Consider the following 14141-nt stretch of genomic DNA (forward strand, 5'->3'; position numbering starts at 1 on the left):
TTCTTTTGAATTTATTTTTCACATATTGAAATTCTTATTAAAATCTCTATATATAAATTTATTAATAAATTTTATTTTTTAAATTAAAATTAAATAATAAAAAATAAGTTAAAAAGCTTTCCACAGAAAATATTTTTCAAATACAAGTTATTTTCTATGTCCATAGAAATCAATAGGCATGCCAATGTAAAAGGTTTTGAAAATCACGTGTTGTTTGGTAAGGTTCATGAACAAAGTTGCATCACTTGCCAATTGCATCAAAAAAAGAATTGAAAGGAAAATGATATATCGCTTATGATATGAAATATTCAATGGAAATTTTGTCCAAGTGAAGGCTATAACTATAACCAAGCAGAACAAGACTTGTCACCAGGCGTTTTTAAGACTTGAATTTAACAGAGAATTCCAATGCAGTGCACAAAACTGAGAAGGATCAAAGCAGAAGACAAACTAGTGAAGATTATAACAATGGTTCCCAAAACAAGGTGTTCTTTTGCAAGCCAAATATAACAATGCATCAACAGTTTTATCCACAAAAGCAAAGTACACAAAGCTCCATGATCTTTTCGCTGCCATAAGCAGATAAGGAATCAGCAGGCCAGCTGCATATCCTAATCCAATGGCAAGGTAAGGCCACCTGTCATTACTGTAAACATAGGCATTTCCCATCTCATCATTAATTGTATCAGAACCAGAACACCTGACAACAAGAGGAGCACCACAAAGTCCAGGATTTCCAGCAAAAGAATTTGCCTCAAAAGTTGCCATTTGACCTGCATAAGGAATTTTCCCTGACAAATTGTTGTATGAGAAATTCAAGTACGATAGAAAAGACATTGAGATCATGCTTGGAGGAATTGGACCAAAAAACATATTGCTTGATAGATCAAGTGATGCCAACTGATGCAATTCTGAAATAGTTTCTGGAATTTGACCACTAATGTGATTCCTTGACAAGTTTAACACCACCAATCCTGCCAATTCTGTGACTTCATGTGGCAGCTCTCCATGTAAATGGTTTCCTGAAATGTCTATGCAAGTCAAAAAGGAAAGAGTCCTTGTGTACTTTAAAGACTGACCTTTTGAATTTACAACCAGATTTTCTTGGTAATAGACACCGGCCACCCACCCATACGATAAATCCTGCTTAACGCGTCGTTCTTCAGTCATGCCCTTGAGATTACTCACTCTTGTAGAAATGCTTCCTCTCAGCTGATTTTCTGCTAGGTCCAGGACTTGCAAAGAACTCAAATTGAAAAGTCCAGAAGGAACTTCTCCTGAAAATGCATTGGACCTCAAGCTAAGAATTTTAAGACATGGAAAAGCATCTCCAAGCCATTGTGGAATTTTCCCTGTTAATCTGTTGTATCCAAGGTCCAGAGTTTCCAAACTCAACAATCCTCTGAAAGAAGAAGGTAGCTTTCCTCTGATCATGTTGTTCCTCAAATGAAATGTTTGAAGATTAGATAGCTGACCCAAGGACTTGGGGATGTTTCCTGATAATTTGTTGTGCTGCAGATCTAGGACCTCCAGGGAATAGCAATTGCCAATGCTTGTAGGAATTCTTCCTGTTAAATTATTCCAGGAAAGGTCAATGACTCTCCCTAATTGTAGTTTCCCTATAGATGATGGGATTTCACCAGAAATTTGGTTGTTTGCAAGAGAGAGGAAGGCAAGGAATGACAAGTCACCTATATTTTCTGGGATATGACCTGAAAATTTGTTGTGAGAAAGATTTAATATTGCAACTTCATTAGATGGGAGAGGAATGGGCCCTTCTAAGAGGTTGAAGCTCAAATCAACATATCCTTGCTCGTATACTTTTAAAGAATTTGGCAGCTGACCCTTTAACTGATTGAAAGAAAAATTGAACACCGAGAGATTGCCAGAAATATCCCAAAACCAACTGGGTATGAAATCTGATATGCTAGCATTTGAGAAATCAAGACAAGCAACTCTTTGAGATTTGATCCATGCTGGAAATAAAGGACCCAAATAGCATGAACCCATCTCAAGAACTTCAACCTGAAATGGTGGAACCCATGCAGAACTGACTTTCAGAATGAAAGAATTGGAAGACAAGCTCAGGATGTTCAGTTTGGTTAGCTTTGAAAAATGAGATTCTGAGACAAGACCAATCAAATGATTGAAAGACACATCAAGGACAGACAACTCAGAAAGTTGTCCCAAACAATCTGGAAGAGTTCCATTAAGCTCATTATAATTAAGTGAGAGTTTCTAAACGTCCCAATTTACCTAAAGAAGCAGGGATGGACCCATAAAACATGTTGTTTTCCAAACTTAGCTCAACAAGAGTTTGGACCTCACCCAACCAATTTGGCAATTTACCACTTAGCTTATTGTTGCCTAATGACAAGTATTCCAAACTAGGAAAGGGTCTTTCAGACAGGCAGTTTTCTGTTCCTCCAACGGTTTCAAGCAAACTTCCAGTGATATTATTGCTTGCTAAATCAAGATATTGCAAGTGGCAAAGTTTAGCAAATGAGCTTGGAATCTCACCCCTGATATTATTGTCAGACAAGTCAAGGTAACTTAGAGATGTAATGTTTCCAATGCAAGAAGGTAGTTTACCATGTAGATCATTCCCCTGAAAATTAAGGAACCCTACCTTATTCCAGCTTCCCTGGAGTAGTTCATAAGTATTGGCTGTAAGATCGTTGTTAGCAACATACAATGACAGCAAATTTGGCAACTCGCTAAAACCAAGTGGAATGCTTCCATGCAACCTGCAGTTGCTGACGTCAAGAGATACAAGGCTGCTGATATTCACAAGCCAATTAGGGAACTCTGAGCTTAAATCATTATGGCTGAGATCTATAACAGCAAGTGAACTAAAATTAGCTAAGTTAAGAAATGAAACAGAACCATTCATGTTACCATCAGCTAAGTGCAACTCAGTTAAATTTGGAAGCATGTTCAATACCCCAGCCAAATCCTTCTGTATCATTGATAGATCACCTCCATTGAGTGCTAGATATTTCAGAGACCCAAGATTACTCAACCATTCAAGATTACTAACAGCTAATAAATAGGAAGAGACATCAAGATACTGTAAGCTAGAGATGTTCGCCAACTGTGGAGGAACTATCCCACCAAACTCAGCATAAGCTAGGTTTAGATATCGCAATTTCTGCAACGATTGAAGGAATGTAGGAATTGGGGTTCCATTGAATCCATTAAAACTCAGGTCTAAATATCTCAAGGACTTGAGGTTTGCTAATGAAGGTCTAATCTCACCACCCAACTCATACCTGACAGGAAAACTGCTATCTGATGGATGTGGATTGCGGAGATCAAGTGTAATAACAGCTCCAGTGTTGTTATCGCAGCCTATTCCCATCCATTGACAACAATTTCCTCCATGCCATGATGAGAGCCGATTTTGTGGATCCTTGAGTCCATTTTTGAAGTCAATTAGAGCTTTTCTATCAGATTCTTGGCAATCCACCAAGTGGGCATTCCCACTATGAATGATTTCCCATGTTTGCAAAAGGAGTATTGGTAAAAGTGTAAGAAGAAATGGCAATTTTTCCATCAATTTAACTCTCAGACCTTGAGCTATTGCAAGTGACAAAATGTATTCTGATGCATTATGTAGTATTCAGAAATTGTCAAGGCATATACATCTACTCAATAAAAAATTAATCTATTATAATTTTAGTGAATTTAACCATTATATCCCACATATTTAATTACTAAATAATTTATTACTAAAAAATTTAAATTAACTTATTTAGTGAAAAAATCAAAAAGTTATTTAGATTAACAGGAATTGAATTGTTATAATTAATATTAGACTATTTTAAATAAAAAAATTATGTGTTATTAATGGTTTTTGAGTAAGAATTACAAGAAAAAGACCGTTCATTCATAAAGCTATTCAAAATATTAATTGAAATTAAATAGAAAAAATTTATATATCACAGTTTATATTTTGAATTAATTATTTTTAGTCTAATAGAAAAAAGATTTCAAAATTATTTAGATCGATTAAAACCGTATTGTTACACTCAGGCTTACCACGATTCGATTTGGATCGTAAATTCAAATTGTTCAAATCAGACTTATCAACATATTCTAATTCCTAAATCAAATCAAAACTTTATATTAGAAAATTAATTATGAGCCTTCCTCCTCCTCTGAAGTTGAACCTACGGATTAAAACAATTAAAATAATTATTCAATAAAATTATGTTACTTAAAATTAATATATAAATAAGTTAATTATTAAATAATTAAATTTAAATTTATTTTTTTATTTGTAAACAGTATTATTTCCATTTAAAATTAATGTTATTTTATCTTTTATATTATGTAAACGGACACTTTTTATATAATTTATTATTTATTCAATTACTAATTTAATTATATTTAATATTTGTTTTTTATTTTTATTTAATTTTATCAATTTTTTAATATAAAAATTTTCAAATCAAAATCAAATTAACCACTTAAATTCCAATTTAACCAAAACTATAAAAAATTGTAAATTCACCTACTTTAAAACTAGACTAAAATCAAATTAAATCAAAATGGCTTTCAAATTACTAAAAATAAAATTAATTTTAATTTGATCTATAAATCATAATGACCTGTCCATTTCGAACCGAAACCAACCTGATCCAAGCCGTTGGCTAGACCTGGGTTAGTTTTCTGCAATCTCAATGCAGAAATTTGGTTTTAACGTTAATGGCGAGGAAATCAATAAATAAGTTTCATTAGTAGCATACAAATGCGGATAAAACAAGAGAAAGACTATATCAGGTGCAGTTTTAACGCTCCATAATTTTTATTTTATATATATATTAAAAAATATATTTTTTTTATTATATTATTTTAAAAATATTAAATTTTATTAAATATTAATAAATATTTTAAAATTTTTTTAAAAAATTAAATAAAATTATAATAGTTAATTTATATATTATTAGAGTGTAAAATAATAAAATGTATAAAAATTTTAAAATAATTAATAATAAAAGTAAAAATTATTAGATGAGAGAGTAATATACTTTTACTAACTATTCAATGGATGACAAGTTCCGGTTTGAAATGAGATAATTCAATTATTTTTAACTTAAAAAATGTTTATTTTATAATAAATTGAGAGATAAAGATGTTAGAAGAGAATTTTACCCAGTGTTTGAAGCTAAGATGAAGGTGAAACATCATGGTCAGCATGAAATGAAGCAAATCCACTAATACATTACAAACTGCTTGAAACTAAAAGAGATGATATTATGTAGCCTATAAAGGACAAGAACATTTGAATTAGCCTCGGAAATTGCAACAATTCCTGAAGCGGGTAGCAGTTTTGCAGGCAAAATATAGTATTCTGTCAACAACTTTGTCCACAAGCAAGAAGTAGGCATGGCTCCAAGGTTTTCTGATAGCAAAAATCAGAAAAGGAACTAAAATACCTACTGCAAATCCCAAACCAATACTCAAATAAAACCACGTGTCAGTGAATCCATCACTGGTATCTTCTACAATGGAACCTCCTCCCCCATCTGAATCATTACCAGGGCATTTGTGGACTAGTGGAGGTCCACAAAGACCAGGATTCCCATCAAAAGATGATGCATCAAATGTTGTCATTTGTCCCATAAAAGGGATCATGCCTGATAAGTTATTGTTGGACAAGTTCAAGTAACCTAAAGATGATAATGTAGACATGGTGGAAGGAATTTCACCTGAGAGCCTGTTACGCGAAAGATCAAGAGAAGAAATTTGCAGCAAGTTTGAAATGCTTTCAGGAATCTGGCCAATGAGTTGGTTCTGTGACAAGTTCAGAGAGACTAAACCCACCAATTTTGTGATTTCTTCAGGGAACTCTCCATGTAAGCTGTTGCTGGAAAGGTCTATGCTGGTGACCAAGGAAAGAGTTTTTGTATACTTCTGAGGCCCACCCTTTATATTCACAACCAAGCTTTCTTCATAGTAAACGCCTCTATATTTCCCATAAAGTAGATATTCATTTACGTATTGTTCTTGAGACATGGCTTTAAAATCTCCAAAGTTGATTGGAATGCTTCCAGTAAAATTGTTTTGAGCAAGATCAAGGACCTGAATTGAGCTTAAATTTGACAGAGTGGAAGGAATTTCACCAGAAAATTCATTTGACCTTAAGCTTAAAATTCTAAGGTCTGCAAAGCCACTTCCAATCCATGGTGGAATTTCACTTGAGAATCTGTTGTTGGCAAGATCCAATGTCTCCAGGTTTGATAAATTCTGAAAACATGAGGGCAGGCCTCCTGTAAACTTATTATTGCTGAGATGAAGTGACCTGAGCTGATTTAATAGACAAAAAGGCAATGGAATCTCCCCGTATAAATTGTTGAAGCTGAGATCTAAAGCATTTAAGAAAGAGCAAATCCCCAAGCTTGAAGGAATTTCACCTGATAAGCTGTTACCTGAGAGATCAAGGACCACAAGGGACACCATATCTCCAATAGAAACTGGGATATCTCCTGTAAGTTGGTTACCTGAAAGGGAGAGGAAGACCAAGTTTGGCATGGATTCAGCAATTTTTCCTGGAATAGGACCCGAAAAACGATTATTGGAGAGTTCTAGCAACTCAATTTCGACAGTGGATAAAGGAATAGGTCCCTCCAAAAAGTTGGATTTGAAATCAACATCTGCAAAGGGAACTACAGTGAATGGGTTTTTTAGCTGGCCTTTTAACTGATTGAAAGAAACATTTAACAGTGACAGATTGGAGGCAATATCCCAAAACCAGTTTGGGATTGTATCAGAAATGTTGGCATTTGAGAAATCAAGTAATGTAACTTCTCTTTGAGTTCTTAGCCAAGCTGGAAAAGCTGGACCCAGATAACATGAACCTACTTCAAGATGCTGGACCTGGAATGGAGGTACCCAGTTGGAACTTACACTGAAAAAGAATGAATTTGAACTCAATCCCAAGACCTTCAATTTATTAAGCTTTGTGAAATGAACTTCAGAGATTGAACCTGTCAATTGATTAAGAGAAACATCCAAGGCAGACAATTGAGCAAGCTGTCCAAAACTATCAGGAAGAGTCCCATTCAGTTGATTCCCAGAAAGGCTTAGACCAGTTAGGTTCTGTAAGTTTCCTAAAGAAGAAGGAATTGGACCATGAAACAAGTTATAATCCAGAGACAATCCTACAAGATTATCAAGTTGACCCAACCATTCTGGCAAATTACCAACTAAATGATTGCCGGATAGACTCAAGTACTTCAAACTAGGCAAGGGGCTATTTAAACCACAATGAGTTTCAAGGACTGCAGGCAAACTTCCTGTCAAGTTGTTCAAAGACAAGTCAAAATTCCAAGTTACAAAGTTTACCAATTGAGCCAGGAATCCCACCAGCCACACTATTTTCAAATAGATTTAAATTGATGAGAGATGACATGTTTCCAATGGATGCAGGAAGTTTACCATGAATCTGAGCAAACATAAAATCTATAATCTTTATCTTTCTCCAACTCCCTTGGAACAACTGAAAGCAACTTGCAGAAAGATTATTGCTACCTAAACTCAAGTACTGAAGATTTGGTAACTCAGAAAGACTGAGTGGTATTCTACCATAGAGACCATTCAAACTTAAGTCAACATAGGTTAGAGTACTAATATTTGAAAGCCAGTTAGGGAACAATGAATTAATGTTGTTAAAAGAAAGATCTAGGACAGAGAGTGAAGTAAAATTAATTGGGCTGAGAAATGCAATGGAACCAGATAAGGAACACCCTGAAAGATGCAAGCCAGTCAACTGCGGAAGCACATTGAACACTCTGACCCAGTTTGATTCTATGGCAGAAAGGTCAACTCCATCCATAACAACATGTTTCAGAGAGACAAGGCCAGTCACCCAATCAAGGCTACTAGCCATTAATGGTGGATACTGATATTCAGAAGAAACATCAAGAGACTGCAAGCTAGAGAGGTTCCCCAAAGATGGAGGAACTGCACCACTGAACCCAGCTTTTGATAGATTTAGATATTGCAAGCTTTGCAAGGATCCTAAAAATTCAGGGATTGGAATGTAGTTGAATGTGTTGAAACTCAAGTCCAAGTATTGTAAGGACTTGAGTTTTAACAATGAAGGGCTAATCACCCCACTCAGATTCCAAAATCTATGCCTGCTTAAACTTGAAGAAAATGCTGGATTTGCTGGATATGGGTTATGAAGATCAATGGAAATGACAGCACCAGTTCTATTCTCACAGCTGATACCTTGCCACTGACAACAGTTGCTTCCTTTCCATGATGAAAGCCTATGCCCAGGATCTTCAAGACCATTTTTGAAGTCATTAAGGGCTAAGAGATCAGATTTTGAGCAGTTTGTGAAAGAGGAATCTCCAGTGCAATTAGATTCTCTGCTTAGCAGAAAAAGAATTGCAAGAAGCAAACCAAGAGCTGAAATGCTTACCATTATCAGTTTTAACTCTCAGGTTGTGCTTAATGATGCAGATCAAACAACAGTGAAATCCATATTTTTATAGTTTCCATTTGCTTAATTGGCAAGGTTGATTTTGTCTTCTCCTGGAGGAAAAGGCAAAAAAAAAAAAAAAAAAAAAAAGAGAAAGTTCTCAGAAAATTATGAGGTCAATTCCTTTGCATACCGTGAATGAAAAGCTGCTCTAATGGAAAACTTGATAGCGAGTTGCCAAATTAAATTTTACAACACCGTGAATGCATAGAAGCAACATGTTGAACACGAATTGTAACAGAACATGTGTCGCTTTTCTACTAGACAAATTGAATATGTCTCTATGTGTGTCTATACATCAAGAATGATCTCAGCATAAGAGAATTTTCCTTCTCTTGTGCTTTTTCTTTCAGGTTTCCTCCTAATAAAAAATTTTTAATAGCACGAGGTGCTGAAATTTGTGTTGCTTTCAGTCTATAACATATGCAATTGTTTTGTTTTTTTTTTTTTCCTTTTATGTTTTTCTTAATAATTTTAGTATTATCAATGACAATTTTATTTTATTTTTAAATTTTATTTGTGTCAAGTGTTACATTTAATAAATTTTATTTTATTTTTAAGTTATTTTTTCATATTTAATAATATTACTAATTAATATGTCCCTAATAATACAATTTATTATCTTTATTATTACAATTTGTATATAACTTTTAAATTTCTTTTTATTATTATTGCTTCGTGACTTTTTTATTTTTTTAATTTTTAATATAATATTATTAATTTATAATTAAAAAAGTTTAAAACTAAAAACTAATTATATCTTTTAAATAATCATTAAAAAATTAATATATATCTATTTTCTAACTATAAAATGTAAGAAATAATATATTTAAATTTTTAATACATTTTTTTAATTATATTTCTATTATTAATAAATAATATATATAATCGAATTTTAAAATAAATTGATAAGAGATTGACACGATTTATTCTAAATATGTATTGCATGTGGTGTAAATATATTTATAACTTTTTATATATTTATAATTCTATTTTTATATAAAATAATAATTAATGTATATGTAATAAATATAATTTATTATCTTTTTAATCCCTATTAATATATGATATTTTGATTTTCTATTAATTTTAATATAATAAATATAATTTTTATTATATTTATTATAATAAATACAATTTATTATTTTTTAATCATAATCTCTTGATTTTCTACTACTTTTTATTGCCTGCTCACCATATCTTGGAGCAGAAAGTTCTCTACACATAATTATTTCCAACAAACTGACACCACATAAAGAAAAGGAATTGATCCGAGTCCTAAAATAAAATAAAGGTGCAAGTGGCTGGACTATAGCCGATATAAAAGGAATTAGTCCTTCTATTTGTATGAACAAAATTTTATTGGAAGACGACAACAAGCCCACCAGAGAAGCTCAACGTCGTCTGAATCCTCCTATGATGGAAGTGGTAAAAAAGAAAGTCCTAAAATTACTTAATACAGGTATGATCTATCTCATTTCCGATAGAAAATGGGTGAGCCCAGTCCAGGTTGTCCCTAAGAAAACAGGCATTACTGTAGTGAAAAATGAAGATGGAGAATCAATACCCACCCATGCCCAAAACGAGTGGAGGATTTATATAGATTATTGTAAATTAAATACGTCCACCAGAAAAGATCACTTCCCACTTCCTTTTATTGATTAGATGCTTGAGCGTCTAGCTGGAAAATCTCATTATTGTTGTCTTGATAGATATTCAGGCTTTCATCAGATTCCTGTGGCACCCGAAGACCAAGAGAAGACTACATTCACCTCTCCATTTGACACATTTGCCTATCAACGAATGTCATTTGAGCTTTGCAATGCACCAGCCACATTTCAACGATGTATGGTTAGTATATTTTCAGATTTTGTAGAAGACATCATAGAAGTTTTCATGGACGATTTCACCGTATATGGTAACTCTTTTGATACATACTTAGCTAACCTTGAAAAAATCCTTAAAAGGTGTCTAGAATCTGATTTGCTGTTAAATTATGAGAAATGTCATTTTAAGGTAGATTAAGGACTAATATTGGGGCACATTGTGTTAAAAAGGGGAATTGAGGTTGACAAAAGTAAGATAGATATCATTAGGTCACTACCCAATCCTGTTAATGTGCATGAAATTCGTTTTTTCTTTGGACATGCAGGTTTTTATCGGCGATTTATTAAGAATTTCTCAAAAATAGCTCAGCCACTCAGCAGGTTATTGCAACAGGATGTTGAGTTTACTTTTGATAATTCTTGCAAGGAAACTTTTGATGTACTCAAAGAGGTATTAATCACTGTGCTCGTAATACAACCCCCTGATTGGAGTCAACTTTTTAAAATTATGTGCGATGCTAGCAACCGGGCTGTGGGAGCAGTCTTAGGCCAAAGAAAGGGAAAAGATCTTCACGTTATTTACTATGCATCCAGAACACTTGATAGTGCCTAGTGTAATTACTCAATCACAGGAAAAGAACTGTTAGTTATAGTTTTTGCTTTAGAAAAATTTCGTTCATATTTACTTGGTACTAAAGTAATTATTTATTCTGACCATGCAGCTCTAAAATACTTTTTCAAGAAGAAAGTTGCAAAGCCTAGATTGATCCAATGGATTCTTTTGCTTCAAGAGTTCGATGTTGAGATTCGAGACAAGAAGGGATTTGAGAACTTAGTTGCTGATCATCTTAGCCGACTGCCATTGTTGGTTGAAGACACTGTACCACTTAATGATGACTTCCCGGATGAATACATGTTCTCTGCATCAGAGCAAGTTCCATGGTACGCAGATATTGTTAATTATTTGGTCTCTAAATCCCTACCCGATGATTTAATCAGTGCTGAACGAGAAAAAATCAAACATGATTTTAAGTATTATACTTGGGATGAACCTTATTTATGGCGCATATGCTCAGACCAGATTATTAAGAGATGTGTCACGGGTAATGAAATCAGTTCCATTATGAGCTTCTGTCATGCCCACGCATGTGGAGGCCACTCAGAAGCCTAATTTCTAAACCTAATTTCCCTTTTGTCTCTTCTCTCCTACAGCAGCAAACAACCCATGGCTCCCAAAAGACGATCCACCTCCACCTCTGACGGCCGGCGAGTTCGTATCTTTACTGGTCGCAACCCGCCAACACCACTCACCGCCACTACCTCTCCATCTCCATCGGCCGCGACGTCCAACACACGCACAAATAGTGATCGTGCCTCACCAAGTCGAGATGCAAGATCGACCCATCTCCATTGCCGCCGCTCACGCCTCGTCGTCTCGCACTCTGCTTCCAACCCCGGATCCCCCACGGGCAGCCATCGCGGCCACCAACCCATGAGCTAAGCCACCACCCCGCACCAGTCCACCACCCTCAGCCACCATTGACGATGAGCAACTTTCGGACTTGCATCACTCCACTTCCACTTCTTCGGTAGACCAGTCTCCTACCTCTCCCATTGATAATCCCGTTGTGGTAAATACTTCTATTTCTGGTACTCGGACACGCCTTGGGAAGGGCAGACATCACTTACCTCTGGCTCCATCACAATTGAACGGTAACCTTCGTTTCACAAATGCAAAAGAAAAAGCCAGGTATGCCATTGTTTCAACTCTTCCTATTATACAAGGTAAAATCCTACATGACCTTACTGTATAGAAATTAGATTTAAATGTGGATGTATTGATTGCGAGTATTAGTTGGGATAAATTTTTTACTATTAACTGTCCAAATTACTATGAACTTATTTGAGAATTTTATTCCACCTTCTATGTTGATTCACTAACGAGTTGCACATTAAATACAGCTAGGGTTGTTAAATTCAGATTAATGGGTCAAAGATTTGCATATTCACTCACTGAATTTAATAGAGTACTTGGATTCATAAATAATGAATCTGCCCACTCAGAAATCTATTTGCATGCGTACTGATATATGCAATGCTTTTAAACCACAGGCAGTACATGTGTAATACCCGGCTAGACTCCGGTATCGGAATTCCTACCGTCCGGTGGAATTTCGGATGTCGGAGACCTCTAGAAGGGTAAAACCATGTTTTCATGAAATGTTTTAATGTTTTTAATGATTTTAAGTAAAGAGGAAATGAGTTTTTGAATGAAAACACCCTTGGAGGAAACTCAGGTTCGGCCGCCGAAACTCAAAGTTCGGCCGCCGAACATGCATGCACTTCGGGAGTGCTTTAGGCCCCCGAAGGCATAAGTGAGGAAAGTCCAGGCTCGGCCGCCGAACCTCAAGTTCGGCCGCCGAACATGGCATGCATGCGGAGGCACTTTCGGCCCCCGAACGTGGCCTGGCCAGCCACTATAAAAGGGTCCCTTAGCCGAAAACGGGCGAGCTTTTCCCCATTTTCGGCCAAGGTGAGTCCTTCCGCCATTCCTCACCATCCTTGAGTTCTTTCCTTCAAATCTTTCAAGTTTTTCACTAGTTTTCATCTTGTTTTGAAGATTTTCGAGTTTAAAGCAAGTTTTGGAGCTTTGAGGTTCAAGAACTCAAAATCTCCCACCTTCGAGTTTAGGACGTCTCTCTCTCGATCTTCAAGAGGTAAGAGTCGATCTTAAGCTCATTTCATGTTTAAAGTAAGTTTTATGCAAGATCTATGGGGTAGAATGCATGTTTAGCTCATAGTTAGGTTTTTGAGTTAATGTTGTGTTTTGAGCATGTATGTTGGATTTGAGTTGTTGTTGTGTGTTGTAGTTGGGGTTTAAGTTAGTTTGAAGCCCCTAGGAGCCAATGTATGTATTTTTGCATGTTTTGGATGAGTTATATGCATGTTGAAAGATTTGGGAGGCAAATGTGCATAAAGGAGCCAAGTTTCTGCCCTTTGGCAGAAACCAGGTTCGGCAGCCGAAGGAACTTTCGGTCGCCGAACATGGCTGGGGAGGCAGGCCTTTCGGCTGCCGAAGTTGCCCCCGAAAAGAGACTTTCGTCTCTGTCTGGGACTTTCGGCCGCCGAAGGTGCCGCCGAACCTGCCTGGGTTTCGGCTCTGGAGGGACTTTCGGCCGCCGAAGGTGCCGCCGAACCTGCCCTGTTTTGCCTTCCTTTGCATGTTTTTGCATGATTGTTTGAGGTGTTTTAGGGGGTTTTTGGGGGATGTTTTTAGAGTTATGTTCTAATTGTTTGGTCCCTCATTTGAGTCCACCTGTGTAGGTTCGGACCCGAGGAACCGAGGACCTCAGCAGTGAGTTCAGCTGCTTCTGAGTCAGTAGAGCTTCGGCCAGAGGTGAGTAGAATAAACCTTTATGTTTTAAAGCAAATGAATTATACAGTTGAGCACGTTCATGCATCATGAATGCCATGTGATGAATTAGGTTGTTTGCATTAGAATCCACGAATATGTTGCATTGCATTTATGATGTTGATGTGGATTGGTCATTGAATGATCCTTTAGTCCTCATATGGTATGATGATGTTACGGCATGATATGGTATGGAAGTCCAGGTTGTACCCATTCTACGTCCCTGGCACTAAGTAAGAGAAAGTCCAGGTTGTACCCATTCTACGTCCCTGGCACATTGGTATGTATGATATGATGATTAAGAGAAAGACCGGTTGTACCCATTCTACGTCCCGGCACTTTGGAATGTAGAGGACTATTGGTGACAATACCATCCGAGATGTGATTTGTTGTGATGTGTTGCATTACA

General features: G+C 35.9%; 2 pseudogenes; both read right to left on the reverse strand.

Moving 5' to 3' along the window:
* Positions 1 to 227: 227 nt before the first annotated feature.
* Positions 228 to 3590, reverse strand: LOC110624256 (annotated as a pseudogene).
* A 1467-nt stretch (positions 3591 to 5057) lies between these two features.
* Positions 5058 to 8467, reverse strand: LOC110624636 (annotated as a pseudogene).
* Positions 8468 to 14141: the final 5674 nt, after the last annotated feature.

This window comes from Manihot esculenta, chromosome 10, assembly GCF_001659605.2.
Source record: "Manihot esculenta cultivar AM560-2 chromosome 10, M.esculenta_v8, whole genome shotgun sequence".
NCBI lineage: Eukaryota > Viridiplantae > Streptophyta > Magnoliopsida > Malpighiales > Euphorbiaceae > Manihot > Manihot esculenta.